This window comes from Papio anubis, chromosome X, assembly GCF_008728515.1.
Source record: "Papio anubis isolate 15944 chromosome X, Panubis1.0, whole genome shotgun sequence".
NCBI lineage: Eukaryota > Metazoa > Chordata > Mammalia > Primates > Cercopithecidae > Papio > Papio anubis.
Window position 1 is genome coordinate 13,220,794 of NC_044996.1, and position 18,069 is coordinate 13,238,862.

An 18,069-nucleotide genomic window follows, 5' to 3' on the forward strand; every position below is an offset into this window, starting at 1 on the left:
GGAAAGAGATGAATAAATAGAACTTGCCTTTTACCTATTGTGTGTATTTCATTTAACTTTCAAAAGTAGTGCATACTTACTGTTTTTGAAAAAACAAACACTACAAGATTAAAAAGTTTCAAAAAATTACATTCCTCAACTCCATGTCTACAGTGCAAATGTAATCAAATAGCCTAGTATGCACTCCTGCACTTCATTCTCCACCTCTTACAGACACATGTCAAAATACATACATATACATATGTAAATACTTAAAATCAACTGCATTGAGTTATACTTTATGTACAATAGAATGGAACTATTTAAGTGTTCATTCTGTCATTTTAACAAGTTTTTACACCCACGCATTCACGCTGACAATCAAGATACAGAATATTTCCTTTACGTTAAAAATATTTTTGTGCCCCTTTGCAATAAATCCTCACTGTTTTCAGCCATATCATTGATCTATTTTTTCCAATAGATTAGTTTTACTTCTTGTAGAATCTCATAAATAGGACTATACTACCTGTATACTTTTCTCCTCTGGCTTCTTTTACTTAGCATAATGTGTTTGATATCCATCTATATGCTGTATATATCAGTAGTTAGTTCCTTTGGATTCCTGAGTTGTACTCTATTGTATGAATATACTCTGATGATCCATTATCAGTTGATGGGCATTTGAGTTTATTCTAGATCATTAGCTATTACAAGTGAAATTCCTTTGGACACACATGTGTATGTCTAGACGTTGCTGTATATTTTCATTTATGTTGGTGAGCCATAAAGTATGTTTAATTTAAAATGCCAAACTTTTCTTAAAGCTGTTGTAAATTTTTACTTTCTCACCAGTAATTTATGAGCATTCTGGTTTGCTGCACATCCTCACCAATACTTGTAATTTTCTATCATTTGCTATTTAGCAACCCTACTAGGTGTGAAATAGTATCTCATTGCGAGTATAATGTGTATTTCCTTGATGATTAAAGACTGAGAATTACTTCATGTGTGCCTTGGCCATCTGCATATCTTCTTTTGTGAAGTCACAAGTCTTTTCTCAGATAAGTGTATGGTGAATATTTTCTCCTAATGTACCATTTCATTTTGTTAATAGTGTCTTCTGAAAAGCAGAAACTTTTAATATTGATAAATCTGGTTTAACATTTTTCTTTTCTTGTATAGTTCACAATGCTGGTGTCCCACATTAGAAATCTTTGCCCTTTACAATGTCATAAGCATTTATATTTCCTTCTAGGTCTATTTTTGGACCATCCATTGTCTTCCACTAATTTGTCTATCCTTATGTTAACACCATGCTGTCCTGATTATTTTAGCTTTATATTAAATCTTGAAATCATGCTGCACATGTCCTGAAGCTTTTCTTTTTTTCAGAATTTTGAATCATTAAGTTCTTTTTATTTCCATATAAATTTTTATCTCTGTTTCTAAATTTCTATTTTAAAAAAAGAACTTGCTGACATCTTAATAGAGATTGTATTGATCAATTTTAGGAAAACTTACATATTAACAATATTGAGTTTTCCAATCCATGAACACAGTATAGCTATCCATTTATTTAGTATTTGTAAGTTTATTTCAGCAGTGTTTTATAATTTTACATGTACAGGTCTTATAAGTACATTTTAGTATATTTACCCATATCTATTTTATACTGTTATAGATGGCATTTTAAAATTTTTATTTTCTAATTCTGCATGCCTAGGATACAGGAATACATCTAATCTTGTACATGGTGGCCTTTTATCCTGTAATGTTGGTAAATTTATTTACCAGTTCTAGTAATTTTTTTAAAGATAATTTAGGATAATCTATCTATCTATCTATCTATCTATCTATCTATCTATCTAGAGAGATGTATTCTGTGAATACAGTTTAATTGTTCCTTTCAAAGCTGTATATATCTTATTTTTTTTCTCTTAACCAGAAAGAATTCAGCGCTAAATCATAAGTATGATGTTAGTTTGTCAGTTGTAGTAGTTTTTTCACAGATGCAATTCATCTGGCTGAGAAAGTTTACTTTTCTTCCCAGTTTTCTGAGAATTTTTATCATAAATATATGGTGAATTTTCTCACAAGCTTTTGCGGCATTTATTGAGATTTTTTCTTCCTTCATTGGTTAATAAAGTACAAATTTTGTTTTTCAAATGATAAATCAATCTTACATTACTGAGATAAAAAACATTTTGACAAGATGGATTATTCAGTTTGCAGATATTTTGAAGGACTTTTGTATTTGTGCTCCTGAGGGAAGTTGTATTGTGATTTTCGTATCTAGTTATGTTTCTTTCTGGATTGTGTATCATGGTATATTAGTTTCCTATTCCTGCTTTAAAAAATTACCACAAAGTCAATGGCTTAAAACGACAAAATTATATTATTTTACAGTTCTGGAAGTCAGAAATCCAAAATATGCCTTATAGGGCTAAAAGTAAGGTATCTTAAGGACTACACTCCTCTGGAGGCTTTAGGGGGGAAGCCTTTTATGGGAGAAAGCTTTTTACAGCTTCTAGAGATTGTCTATGATTTTTAGCTTATGGTCTTCTTCCAGCAATTACATCACTCTGATCTCTGCTTCAGTTATTACATCTCTTCTGACTCTCCTGCTTCCCTTTTCCCTTTAAAATAACCCTTATGATTACATTGAGCCCATAATCCAGGATAAATATTCCATTATAAGATTCTTAACTAGTCACATCAGAAAAATTATTTTGATGTGTAAGGTAACATATTCAAAGGTTCTGGAGGTTAGGGCTTAGACATCTTTGTGGAAGAAGTAAGTATTATTCTTCATACTGATTGATCAATCATCACACTGATTGATGCTAGCTGACATGGTTTGGCTGTGTCCTCACCTAAATCTCATCCTGAAGGCAGGAACCTGGTGGGAAGTAATTGGATCATGGGGGGCAGGTATTTCCTGTGCTCTTCTTGTGATAGTGAATAAGTCTCACGAGATCTCTAATGGTTTTTTTTTGTTTTTGTTTTGACAGAGTCTCACTCTGTCTCTCAGGCTGGAGCGCAGTGGCGTAATCTCGGCTCATTGCAACTTCTACCTTCTGGGTTCAAGCAATTCTCCTGCCTCAGCCTGCCCAGTAGCTGGAATTACAGGCACCCACCACCATGCCTGGCTAATTTTTGTATTTTTAGTAGAGACGGGGTTTCACCATGTTGGCCAGGCTGGTCTCAAACTCCTGACTTCAGGTCATCCACCTGCCTTGGCCTCCCAAAGTGCTGGGATTACAGGCACGAGCCATAGCGCCCGGCCTTGCTGATAGTTTTATAAGGTGGAGTTTCCCTGTACAAGCTCTCTCTTTGCCTGTTGCCATTCACATAAGATGTGACTTGCTCCTCCTTGCCTCCTGCCATGATTGTGAGGCCTCTCCAGCCATGTGGAACTGTAAGTCCATTAAACCCCTTTCTTTTGTAAATTGCCCAATCTCGGGTATGTGATTTTTTTTGAGACTAAGTCTTGCTCTGAGGCCCAGGACGATGTCGGCTCACTGCAACCTCAGCCTCCCAGGATCAAGGGATTCTCCTGTCTCAGCCTCCCAGGTAGATGAGATTACAGGTGTGCCCCACCACACCCAGCTAATTTTTTGTATTTTAGTAGAGATGGGGTTTCACCATGTTGGCCAGGCTGGTCTCGAACTCCTGACCTTAAGTGATCCACCTGCCTTGGCCTCCCAAAGTGCTGGGATTACAGGTGTAAGTCACACACCCAGCCCAGGTATGTCTTTATTAGCTGTATGAAAATGAACTAATACAGTAAATTAGTACCAGTAGAGTGAGGCACTGCTGAAAAGATACCCAAAAATGTGGAAGCTACTTTTGAACTGGGTAACGGGCAGAGGTTGGAACAGTTTGGAGGGCTCAGAAGTAGACAGGAAAATGTGGGAAAGTTTGGAACTTCCTAGAGACTTGGTGAATGGCTTTGCCCAAAATGCTGACAGCGATATGGATAATAAAGTCCAGACTGAGGTGGTCTCAGGTGGAGATGAGGAACTTGTTAGGAACTGGAGCAAAGGTGACTCTTGTTATGTTTTAGCAAAGAGACTGGCAGCATTTTGTCCCTGCCCTAGAGATTTGTAGAACTCTAAACTTGAGGGAGATGATTTAGGGTATCTGGCAGAAGAAATTTCTATGCAGCAAAGCATTCAAGAGGTGACTTGGGTGCTGTTAAAGGCATTCAGTTTTATAAGGGAAGCAGAGCGTGAAACTTTGGAAAATTTGCAGCCTGACAATGGGATAGAAAATAAAATCCCAGCCAGGCGCGGTGGCTCACACCTGAAATCCCAGCACTTTGGAAGGCCAAGGCAGGCAGATCACAAGGTCAGGCATTTGAGACCAGCCTGGCCAACATAGTGAAACCCCATCTCTACTAAAAATACGAAAAATTAGCTAGGTGTGGTGGCACGTGCCTGTAGTCCCAGTCACTCGGGAGGCTGAGGCGGGAGAATCACTTGAACCTGGGAGGTGGAGATTGCAGTGAGCCGAGACTGTACCATTGCACTCCAGCCTGGGTGACAGAGTAAGACTCCATCTCAGGAAAAAAAAAAAAAAAAAAAAGAAAGAAACAAAAGAAAAGAAAATTCCATTTTCTTAGGAGAAATTCAAGGCAGCTGTAGAAATTTGCATAAATAACAAAGAGGCGAATGTTAACCCCTAAGACAATGGGGAAAATGTCTCCAGGGCATGCCAGAGGTCTTCACAGCGGTCACTCTCATCATAGGCCTGGAGGCCTAGGAGGAAAACCTGGTTTTATGGGCTAGGCCCAGGATCTTCCTGGTGTATGCAGCCTAGGGATTTGGTGTCCTGTGCCCCAGCTGCTCCAGCTGTGGCTGAAAGGGGCCAACACAGACCTCAGGCTGTGGCTTCAGAGGGTGCAAGCCCCAAGCCTTGGCAGTTTCCACATGGTGTTGAGCCTGTGGGTGCACAGAAGTTAAGAACTGAGGTTTGGAAACCTCTGCCGAGATATCAGAAGATAGTATGGAAATGCTTGGATGCCTGGGCAGAAGTTTGCTGGAGGGGCAGGGCCCTCATGGAGAACCTCTTCTAGGGCAGTGCAGAAGGGAAATGTGGGGTCACAATCCTTACACAGGGTCTCTACTGAAGCACCGCCTAGTGGAGCTGGGGAGAGGGCCACTGTCCTCCAGACCCCAGAATGGTAGATCCTCTGACTGCTTGCACCTTATACCTGGAAAAACAGCAGACACTCAACGCCAGTCCATGAAAGCAGCCAGGAGGGAGGCTGTACCCTGCAAGGACACAGGGGTGAAGCTGCCCAAGACCATGGGAACCCACCTCTTATATCAGTGTGACCTGGATGTGAGACATGCAGTCAAAGGAGATAATTCTGGAATTTTAAAATTTGACTGCCCCGCTGGATTTCAGACTTGCATGGTGCCTGCAGCCCCTTAGTTTTGGCTAATGTCTCCAATTTGGAATGGCTGTATCTACTCAATGCCTGTGCCCCCATTGTATCTAGGAAATAACTAAGTTCCTTTTGATTTTACAGGCTTATAGGCAGAAAGGACTTGCCTTGTCTCAGATGAAACTTTGAACTTTGGACTGTGGACTTTTGAGTTAATGCTGACATGAGTTAAGACTTTGGGGGACTGTTTGGAAGGCATGATTGGTTTTGAAATGTGAGGACGTGAGATTTGAGAGGGTCCAGGGACAGAATGATACGGTTTGGCTGTGTCTCCACCCAAATCTCATGTTTAATTCTTATGTGATGTTGGAGGGACCTGGTGGGAGATAATTGAATCACAGGGACAGGTCGTTCCCATGCTGTTCTCATGATAGTGAGTAAGTCTCATGAGATCTGATGGTTTCATAAGGGGGAGTTGCCCTGTACAAGCTCTCTCCTTGCCTGCCACCATCCACATAAGATGTGACTCTCTCCTCCTTGCCTTCTGCCATAATTGTGAGACCTCCCTAGCCACATGGAACTGTAAGTCCATTAAACCTCTTTCTTTTGGAAATTGCCCACTCTTGGGTATGTCTTTATTAGCAGTGGGAAAATGACTAATACACCAGCCTTATAAAATAAAATTGGAAATGCTTTCCCAAACCTTTTTTCTTTTTCGGTTTTAAGAGACAACATCTCAGTATATCTCCAAGGTTGCTCTTGAACTCCTGGGCTCAAGCAATCCTCCTGCCTCAGCCCCCGAGTTGCTAGGACTATAGGCATATGTCACTACCCCTGGTTCCCTGACCTTTAGTTTCTGAAATAATTCATATATGATTTTCGCATGAGTCCCATTTTAAAATTTGATGAGACCACCAGTAAAGTTATATTGACGTGGAGTTTTCTTTGTGGCAAGGGGATTCATTTGGAACTCAATTACTTTCATGTGAATATGGATCCTCAGAGTTCATATTTTGGATTATAGTTGTTTGCAAAGTTGTGTCTTTCAAAGCAGTTGTCCATTTCATCTATGATACAAATGTATTGTCATAATCTTGTTTGGAATGTGTATAAATATTTTAATGACTACAGGATATATAGTCACATTCTCCTTTGCACTCCTATATATTTGTAATTTGTGTCTTCTATCTTATTCTCCTGATCACTGAAAAAAAATTCTTCTAAACTTACACAATGTAATCATGATTTCCAGCCCCTTTACTTTGTGTAGCTCTAAAACTTGTGTAGTACATATCATTTTCCTTCAATCTGAAGAACCTCCTTTAACATTTCTGATGTTTCAGGACTGCTGCTATAAAATTATCTCTGCTTTTGATTTGTGTTTCTGAAAATGTCTACATTTTAACTCCAAAATTTTTTTATGTGATACAGAAATCTACGTTGATAGCTGGATTTGCTTAATGCTTTACAAATTCCATTAAAGTGTCTTCTGGCATTATAATTTGTGACAAGAAGTCTGTAATAATTCTTTTTATTCCTCTACATGTAACACATCTTTTTTTGTTCTGTTTTTAACTTCATTTGCCATCTCCTATTTTAGACATTTTACTATGATACATTTGGTTTGGTTTTCTTTGTGTGTATTCTCCTGTGTTTTATTGAACTCCTTGGTTCTATGAATTTAGTTTTTAACCACATTTACGAAATGTCCATTATGTCCATGTATGTATATACTTTAGATGGAGTCTCGCTCTGCTGCCTAGGCTGGAGTGCAGTGGTGCGATCTCGGCTCACTGCAACCTCCGCCTCCTGGGTTCAAGCGATTCTCCTGCCTCAGTCTTTCGAGTTGCAGGGACTACAGGTGTGTGCCACCATGCCTGACTAATTTTTTGTACTTTTAGTAGAGATGGGGTTTCATCATGTTAGCCAGGATGGTCTCGATCTCCTGACCTTGTGATCCATCCACCTTGGCCTCCCAAAGTGCTGGGATTACAGGTGTGAGCCAACACGCCCATCCTCCAAAAATTTTTCTAATCTTATCTCCCTCTCTTTTCATTCTGGGTCTCTTAATATACATATACAGAATCATGTAATATTATTCTCCTGGTCACTAGTGCTTTTGTTAATTTGTTTTTTTTTTTTTTTGGTGAGATGGAGTCTCACTCTATCGCCAGGCTGGACTGCAGTAGTGCGATCTCGGCTCACTGCAACCTCTGCCTCCTGGGTTCAAGCAATTCTCCTGCGTCAGCCTCCCAAGTAGCTGAGACTACAGGCATGAACCACCACGCCCAGCTAATTTTTGTACTTTTAGTAGAGACACGGTTTCACCATGTTGGCCAGGATGGTCTCGATGTCTTGACTTCGTGATCTGCCCACCTCAGCCTCCCCAAGTGCTGGGATTACAGGTGTGAGCCACCATGTCCAGCCTGTTAATATTTAATAAACATTTCAGAATAGTTTTAGATTTACTGCAAAGACATGAATATAGTACAGTAACTTCCCATATAAGAAAATCTCATACCTTGTTTTTTTATTGTTAACATCTTACACTAGTATAGTGCATTTCTCAATACTAATAGCCAATATTCATATAATATTATTAACTAAAGTCCTTGTATTACTCAGTATTCCTTAGGTTTTACCTGTTGCTGCTTTCTGATCCCATGCAAGACACCATATTACATTTAGTCCTCAAGTCTCCTTAGGCTCTTTTTGGCTGTGACAGTTTCTCAGATTGTCCTTACTTTTTATGACCTTGACAGCTATGAGAGGCACTAGAGTGAGCTGTTTTATAGAGTATCTTTCAATGGGGATATGTCTGGTGATACTCTTATCATCAGACTAAGATTATGAGTTTTGGGGCAGAATCTCATAGAGGTAAACTATTTTTCTTGTCATATTATAACAGGGTTACGTGATATCGCATGACAAATTGCCTTAATCACGTTATCAAACTAGCATATGGCAGGTTTCTCCACTGTAAAGGTACTCCTTGTTTTCCATACATTGCTTTTTCATAGCAAATCATTAAGTGAAGCCAACACTAAAAACAGATGGGGATTAAACACCACTTCTTGGATTAGGGGGTATTAACATAAAATATTTGAAATTCTTCTATATGGATTTGTCTATTCTCCATTATTTTTTTTTTCAAGAATTAAGTTGTATCACTATAAAATCCCAGATATTTATTGTAAACTTTGGGGTAAAATTTAACATTACCTCATTAATTTTCTTCCTCAAATTATTTCATCTTTGACCACTGTATGCTCTTTCAGTTGGCTCCTGTGTCCTTTTGATATGCTCTCACCTTTCTGTTTTTAAAATTTCTTTACCTTCTGGTACCACACGATGCTTCAGGCAAATCTTATGTACTTCCTGCCCTAGTTCTAGAATCAGCCATTTCTTCAGACATTCCTATTTTGTTTTTGTCTTTAATTATATAATGATATTAGAAACCTAGAGTTGGGTCCTAGGTTTGCTGGTTGCGAATGGGTTGCCATTGTTTTTAGGCCCTCATAGTTGACAAAGCAAGAAAATATAGGTATGTGTACTAAGCTGTGTAAATCAGCATATCTATAAATATTTCTGTATGTATGTTACGTTCAACATGAGTTTATACTGTCTTCTGCTGTAATCCATTACTACATGTATCATTCTAGTTTTCTGCCTTGTTTGTCTACAACCTTTCATTCCAACTGTGAGAAACTAGGCTCCGACAATCCATCATTTATTTGCTTACTTGGTTAGTTGTAGTGTAAATGTATACTGGTTTCAGAATTGTTAACCCATGTTCCCATGGGAGACAATGTTATACAACAGAGTGCAGTGTTTATGTGAGCTTCTTTTACATTTAATCTCCTAAGCTCATTTACACCTTTTCTCCTAACCTCCCCAGTAAGATTATTTAATATATTTGTAAATCAGTCATATTCTATTGTCACAGTCTCAATTTTCTATCTTTGTTTCAGTTTAAGTAATTCCCATATCTTTTATTTTGCAGTGTCTACTGTGATAGTAATTACACACACTTCGTTTTCAATTTCAGATAGCATATGTTTCAGCTCCAAAATCCCATGTTTTGTCTTCCATTACTCTCCTCATTACAGTATTTTAATAACTATTTTAGGCTGGGCCTGGTGGCTCATGCCTGTAATCCCAGCACTTTGGGAGGCCAAGGCAGGCGGATCATCTGAGGTCAGGAGTTTGAGACCAGCCTGCCCAACATAGCGAAACCCCGTCTCTACTAAAAATACAAAAAATTAGCTGGGCGTGGTAGCCGGCACCTGTAATCCCAGCTACTCGGGAGGCTGAGGGAGGAGAATAGCTTGAACCCGGGTGGCGGAGGTTGCAGTAAGCCAAGATCGGGCCACTACACTCCAGCCTGGGTGACAAGAGCGAAACTCCATCCCCCCACCCCCCCCAAAAAAAAACCAAACTATTTTAAAGCTTTGTCAGCCAGTTTCATCATCTCTGATTTCCTCCAGGTTATGGGTCACAATTTGCTGTTGCGCTGGTTGTTTTTTTGTTTGTTTTGTTCTGTTGTTGTTGTTGCTAGGCAATAAACTGAAGATCAGCTTAACCTTTTTGGATACTAATTTTAAAGTTTGTTTTTTAGCATCACTCGGGTATATCTAGAGTAGCCTTTACTCTTGGGATAGTTTAGCCTTCTGGTGCCCACTGATTGCTTAGAGCATTAAGTGACGTTTCTCTATTTCACTGGTAGGGTATTAAAGATGTTTCAGTCCTATGTGGTAGGAAATTTTGAAAAGTAGTCTTTGACAGCCGGCAACTGGTCACTCATACTAGGCCTCAGTGCTATTAGAAGCTGGGCTGCCACTCACAGCTAAGCCATATTATTCTCTTGTTGAAGAATGGACAATTTCACAGAACACCAATTTCAGACCATGATAAAGTAAGATAAAACAAGATTATTTCATAATTTTGTCTAAGGACAGACAAAAATAAGATCACTGTGCAATCCAAAAATATCCCACCTACCTGCTAATTTGAGTGACTGCTACTTGTTTTCCCAATTACAGCTTTATATTTGTTCTAGTCTGCCCTCCTTTTATATAAATTCTACTCAGATACCCAGTTATAGAATTACTCCTGTTTCCTGACAGCAGTTAATCTAGACAAAACTCCCACTTCCTTAGACCCTTTACCAAATTACCCAGCCAAAGCCCAAATCCTATAAGAAGTTTCTTCTAATACTCTATATCTGAGTTGTCATGTACTTACAGAACTTTTCCTTCCAATATAAACAGCTGGAAAACATATTGGAAACAATTTATTTTCTAATCTAGACAATGGGCAGTGCAGGACTATGATCACTAAAAGAAGGAAAGCAAACGAGATGGTGTTTATTCTCCTTCACTGCAATGAATGATTAACAAACCCAACTTCTTTAACGACAACTGTGTTCTTGTAGGGCAGTGACAGTGAGCTCTGAAAAAATTTCAGTTGATGATTCTCAGGCAGTTGTTCTTTCTCGTCTCATGGGACTCACCCTGCAAATGTGTTGATTAGTAGTGAAGGATTCAAAGGGCCCCCAGAAAGATTTCTGGAGCTTTTTTTCGGCATAGCTCCCTCCTCTCTATTATTCTGCCACAAAATTCCATTCATTTCAAATACCTAAATTCTGATTTCTATCTTTTCAATTTAGTGAAACAAAAGTGTCTCTTACTTGAATTCTTTCTGTGTCATTGTTCTAAAATTGCTTCCTGGTAGGAAGCTGGAGTGATTGCCGAGCTCACATCTTTGTTTCTCTTAGTGAACACAGTGCTGTACTGCCCATTATCCTGATTAATGAAAAAATCGGTTTCAAATATTTTTTCTCATTTTCTGGTTGTTCACATTGGGAGAGAACATGGACAGAAGTGGAAGTTAGTAAACAATAATGTACTATGTAGTTTCAAATAACTCGAAAGACGTCATTGAACATTCCTAACACAAATAAATGACAAATGTTTGAGATGATGGACATGCTAATTACCCTAATCTGATCACTATATGTTGTACATATCAAAGCATCACTATTAATGCATAAATATGTAATGCATAAATATGTACAAGTATTATTTATCAATTACAAAATTAATTTAAACATTTAATCATACCATATATATTTCTTTGCTATTTTCAATCCCCACCTCACCCCTTTGTAAACATATCAAAGATATACTATAGATAAAATTCTACTTTATTTAATATCTGGTTAATATTTTATAGGATATATTCACTAATATGAATATAATCAATGCACTTTTAATGAACATTTTTCCAGTGTATATGTCTGTGCATGTGGTATATTGTTATCCCTATACATAACGTTGCATTATTTTATTAATTCCTATGTCCATATGCTCAAAATTATTGAGATGCTACTATATGTTAGGCACTATGTATTAAAATGGTTATGGCTTCTGTTGCTGTAACTATGAAAGGAAAAGAAAAACAGCAATGACTTTGGCTATTTCTGAGAAATGTACTTTAATTTTCTAGAATGGAATTTCTTAACTCTTATCAGAATCCTAGTTTATAGAATCAGGTAGATCCACTTTATATATCTGCAAAATATCTTATTTATTTCTCTCACAGATTCGTTTTCAAAGTTTATATGCAAGCTGTGATTGTATAAGTGCAATTTTAAATAACTTTTTTGGTGACAAGCTTATAATCAGGTGAGTCAAAGCCACTTGCTACATACATTTCATTTTCTAATATGCTATTTAAGGCAGGGTACTGATGTAACCAATGGGCTATAGATAGTTTTAGGCAGTAGGTGATGTGTGGTTAAATTTTAAACGTGAACAAAAAGAGAAGTAAAAATCCTTAAAATGTTTGATTGAAGAAATAAAATCACAGAGTTTCTTACTAGTCAACAGCTTTGCACTTTAGGATGAGAACAGGATATAAAGAACCGGAAAAGAGTTATAGCCTTTTCTTCCCTCTTGGTAATTTCTTGTCTGTGCTACCTAAGCAGGGCAGAAGGTAGGCTTACAGGAAGGGTGTATTAGTCCATTCTCATGCTGCTGTAAAGGACTGCCTGAGACTGGGTAATTTATAAAGAAAATAGGTTTAATTGACTCACAGTTCCACATGGCTGGGGAGGTCTCAGGAAACTGACAATCATGGCAGAAGGGGACGCGAACATTTCCTTCTTCCATGATGGCAGGAAGGAGAAGTACCCAACAAAAGGGGGAAAAACCTCTTATAAAACCATCAAATCTCCTGAGAACTCACTCACTATCAGGAGAACAGCAGGATGGGGGTAACTGGCACTATGATTAAATTACCTCCCACTGGGTCTCTCCAACAACACAGGGGGATTATGGGAACTACTACAATTCAAGATGAGATTTGGTTGGGGACTCAGCAAAACCTTATCAAAGGGTAATTAAAACCTATTATTGGGAAACATAATTTTTTATACCTAGAAAAGGAAGAACAAAGGCAAAGGTATTTAATGTGAAACTGGTTTTGAATCACGAATGATAATCATAATATAGTGTTTACTGTATTCCAAATGCTACTCTTTATGACTTCTGTTTTCACTCATTATGGTTTTTACTTATTCTAGCAATAAAAAAATGAGGACTTTAGAAAAAAATGAAAAGAAGAATATTTGAGAACAATATTAAATTTCCTTTTCAGTTAACTTTTTGCAATCCAATTTCCTTTCTAATTTATTAAATCCTTATTCTGTACTGTTTGTTATATATTGGGAGTGAAAATATGTTTAAAAATGAAGGGGGGCAACAAGCAGAGAAGAAATGAGTAAAATCCATTCTTGGCTCAGGCATCTTGAAATACCAAGTCAGCAATACAAATAGGCTTTCATTTTCAAGCACTTACCGAGCTATCTATAGCTTTCTAAGTACTATTATATTTAATCCTAAAGAGGGTTCTATGAGGTTAAGTACTTTCATTATTCCTGATTCACACATGAGGAAATTGAGGCTTAGAGAAGTCAGTAGCTTGCCTAAGGTCACACAGCTAGTAAAACGTAAAGCTAGGTTTCAAACCCAGGTCTGTGTGAATACTTCATTTTAATTTTTGCCTATAATTTTCTACTGTTTTAATTATAGAGAGTTCTTTGTAAAGTCCTTAATCTTTTTAGTGGTGATATTTTTTTTCTTATGGTTAGCTTCAATTGGATGTTCCTAAGTAAGACATTTTTCAAAATATGTATGACTTTTGGCCTTATAACAATGGTTTGACTCCATGACTTTACAGGATGTCTCCCTAGCCTTACTGTTTTCTCAGAAAGTTAATGAGATGAGGTGGGCAAGGCACACGGTAGGAGCCAGAAGATTTCCCTTAATCTAAGCTCTGCCTCCTATGGCCCTGGTGCTCTTGGTTGATATTTGACTTTACTCTGCCAAGGGGCAAGGAAGAGGCACTTATTACACAAAGATAAATGATCTGATGTTTCTCAAAGTCTGACTTTGGATCACTTCTAGACTTCTGAAAAGGTTTATTTATTCTGACTATTTTTGCCAGTGTTCTTGCTGCTTTTATGGAGGAAATGATTTCAAAAGTCCTTGTTTTGCCATTGTACTTAACATAGTTAACAAATTCGTTACTTTAAAAATTTAAAGAGAAAATACTCTCCCTTATAAATATTACCATAACAATGTTAACTAAAATATTAGAAAATTGAATTATGTGGAATTTTATTTTATTTTATTTATTTATTATTTTTTTTTTTTTGAGACGGAGTCTCGCTCTGTCACCCAGGCTGGAGTGCAGTGGCCGGATCTCTGCTCACTGCAAGCTCCGCCTCCCGGGTTTACGCCATTCTCCTGGCTCAGCCTCCCGAGTAGCTGGGACTACAGGCGCTCGCCACCTCGCCCGGCTAGTTTTTTGTACTTTTTAGTAGAGACGGGGTTTCACCGTGTTAGCCAGGATGGTCTCGATCTCCTAACCTTGTGATCCGCCCGTCTCGGCCTCCCAAAGTGCTAGGATTACAGGCTTGAGCCACCGCGCCCGGCCTATGTGGAATTTTAAAATAAATAATACACTATGGCCATGTAATGTTTGATGAGGAAATTAAAATAATCATCCTATATTTGAAAATTAAAAATAGAATCAACCATATTTATGTGACTGTGGTAGGTAGTTTTTAAAACGTCTTCCAATGGTCCCTATTTCTTAGTATTCATGCCCTTGTGTAATTCCTTCTGGGACAGTTAATTTAAAGGTCAACATGACTCGGTAAAGGGATGCCCAGAAACCTGGTAAAACATTATTTCTGAGTATGTCTGTGATGGTGTTTCCTGAAGTGATTAGTATTTCAATCAGTAGACTGAGTAAAGAAGATTTTCATTCACCAAACCACTAGACATCAACTAATATTTTGAGAGATAAAACAGAATAAAAAGGCAGAGGAATGGATAATTCTTTCTGCTTGAGCTGAAACATCCATTTTCTCCTACCCTTAGAAATTGCAGCTCCTTGTTCTTGGGCCTTTAGACTCAGACTAAATTACACCACTGGCTTTCCTGGTTCTCCAACTTTCAGACAACAGATGGTGAAACTTAGCCTTCACAATTGCATGAGCAAGTTCCCATTCTCTCTCTCTCTCTCTCTCTCTCTCTCTCTCTCTCTCTCTCTCAGTCTCTGTCTGTCCATCCGTCCTACTGGTTCTGTTTCTCTAGAGAACCCTGACTAACACAAGTCTCTTTTTGTGTGAGCTGAACCCATGGATTTCCTTCTAATAAGTAGAATAAGGCATGAGTGATGGAGTGTCAGTTGCAAATTACATGACAAAAGACTTTGCCTATTATGTTACTGGTACTCTTACTGACACTCTATTTTGCCCTCTCACCTGCTCATACTGATGAAACCAGCTGCCTTGATGTATGCTGAACTATGGAAAAATCCACTTCCCAACAAGCACAGAATTATTTCCTCCCCCAGCTCATCCATAAAATGACTGCAACCTTGATTGGATCCTGTCAAAACCCCTGAGTCAGAAGAACCACATAAGCCACATGCAGATTGTTGACCTACAGAAACTGTAAGATAATAAAGGTTTTTCTTTTAAGCCTAAATATTGTTGTAATTGTTTACGCAGAAATATATAATGCAATGATAACTGCAAAATTATATAATTATATTTACTGCTGTCATCACTGCATTGAGTTTTAACTTAAAGAACATAGTAAATTAGGACTAGGATACATACTTCCTCAATGACAATGACAATGACAATCCAAATCAAAAGCTGAAACTATATTTAAAAGTAAACTCTATAGGATCCTCAATTGACATCAGGCCATAAATTATTCAAGGTACTGGGTGAAAGAGAACACCATTTGAAAAGAAATATAGATTCACTGCATGTCACATCATGCACCAAAAGAAATAAAAATAGGTTAAATAATTTCTAAAAATAAAATTATAAAAGTGGGAAAAGAATATACTGGTAAATATTCATATAATCTTGAGTTTGGAAACTCTTTTAAATACAACACCAACCAAGGTCAAAAACCTTAAGTCCACAGAGGCAGGCAGGCCTCCTTGAGCTGCGATGGGCTCCATGCAGTTCGAGCTTCCCTGTCCACTTTGGTTACCTACTCAAGCCTCAGCAATGGTGGACGCCCCTCCCCGAGCCTTGCTACTGCCTTGTAGTTCGATCTCAGACTGCTGTGCTAGCAGTGAGTGAGTCTCCGTGGGTGTGGGACCCTCCGAGGGGTTTTTAAAGAAACATTTTTAAAGAAAAATGTTAATATATCTGGCTACACAAAATTACAAATTTTAGGATTTCATAAAAATACATTAAAATTTTAAAAGAAAATTAATCAACTGTAAAAAATTTGTTGAAAATACTAGTTGTGGAGGTTCCAAGATGGCTGAATAGGAACAGCTCCAGTCTACAGCTCTCAGTGTGAGCGACAAAGAAGATGGGTGATTTCTGCATTTCCAACTGAGGTACCACGTTCATTTCACTGGGGTTTGTCCAACAGTGGGTGCAGCCCATGGAGTGTGAGCCAAAGCAGAGCAGGGCATGGCCTCACCTTGGAAGTGCAAGGGGTTGGGGAATTCCCTTTGCTAGCCAAGGGAAGCCATGACAGATGATACCTGGAAAATTGGGACACTCCCACCCTAATACTGCACTTTTCCAAGGGTCTTAGCAAACGGCACACCAGGAGATTATATCCTGTGCCTGGCTCGGAGGGTCCCACACCCACGGAGACTCACTCACTGCTAGCACAGCAGTCTGAGATCGAACTACAAGGCAGTAGCAAGGCTCGGGGAGGGGCGTCCACCATTGCTGAGGCTTGAGTAGGTAACCAAAGTGGACAGGGAAGCTCGAACTGCATGGAGCCCATCGCAGCTCAAGGAGGCCTGCCTGCCTCTGTGGACTCCACCTCTGGGGGCAGGGCATAGCCGAACAAAAGGCAGCAGAAACTTCTGCAGACTTACATGTCCCTGTCTGACAGCTTTGAAGAGAGTAGTGGTTCTCCCAGCATGGAGTTGGAGATCTGAGAATGCACAGACTACCTCCTCAAGTGGGTCCCTGACCACCGAGTGGCCTAACTGGGAGGCACCTCCCAGTAGGGGCCAACTGACACCTCACACGGCCAAGTGCCCCTCTAAGAGGAAGCTTCCAGAAGAAGGATCAGGCAGCAACATTTACTGTTCTGCAATATTTGGTGTTCTGCAGCCTCTGCCAGTGATACCCAGGCAAACAGGGTCTGGAGAGGACCTCCAGCAAACTCCAACAGACCTGCAGCTGGAGGTCCTGACTGTTAGAAGAAAAATTAACAAACAGAAAGGACATCCACACCAAAACCCCATCTGTATGTCACCATCATCAAAGACCAAAGGTAGATAAAATCACAAATATGGGGAGAAACCAGAGCTGAAAATTCTAAAAATCAGAGCGCCTCTTCTCCTCCAAAGGAACGCAGCTCCTCACCAGCAATGAAACAAAGCTAGATGGAGAATGACTTTGACGAGTTGAGAGAAGTCTTCAGATGATAGGTAATAACAAACTTCACTTCTCTGAGCTAAAGCAGGATGTTTGAACCCATCCCAAAGCCTTCAACCTGTCCATAGCTAGGTTGGTCAGCAAGGCATTAAACACTCAATGGAAACTCCATTGCGCCTATCAACCCCAGAGCTCTGGACAGGTAGAACACATGAAATGCACCCTAAAAAGTACTCTTACTAAATTAATCCTAGAAATCAGTGAGAATTGGGTAAAGCTCCTTCCTTTAGCCCTTGTTAGAGTAAGATGCACACCTTACTGGGCTGGGTTTTCACCTTTTGAAATCATGTATGAAAGGGCTCCACCTATCTTGCCTAAGCTAAGGGATACCCATTTAGCAGAAATCTCACAAGCTAATTTGTTACAATACCTGCAGTCTCCCCAACAGGTACGAGACATCATCCAGCTGCTTGTCCGGGGAGCACACCCCAATCCAGTTCCTGACCAGACGGGGCCCTGACACTCTTTCCGGCCGGGGAACCTGGTGTATGTTAAAAAGTTCCAGAAAGAAGGACTCACTCCTGTCTGGAAACGACCTCATACTGTCATCCTCACCATGCCGACGGCTCTGAAAATGGACAGCATTCCTGCTTGGATTCATCACTCTCACATCAAAAAGGCCAACAAAGCCCAGCAAGAAACATGGGTCCCCAAGTCTGGGTCAGGCCCCTTAAAACTGCACCTAAGTCGA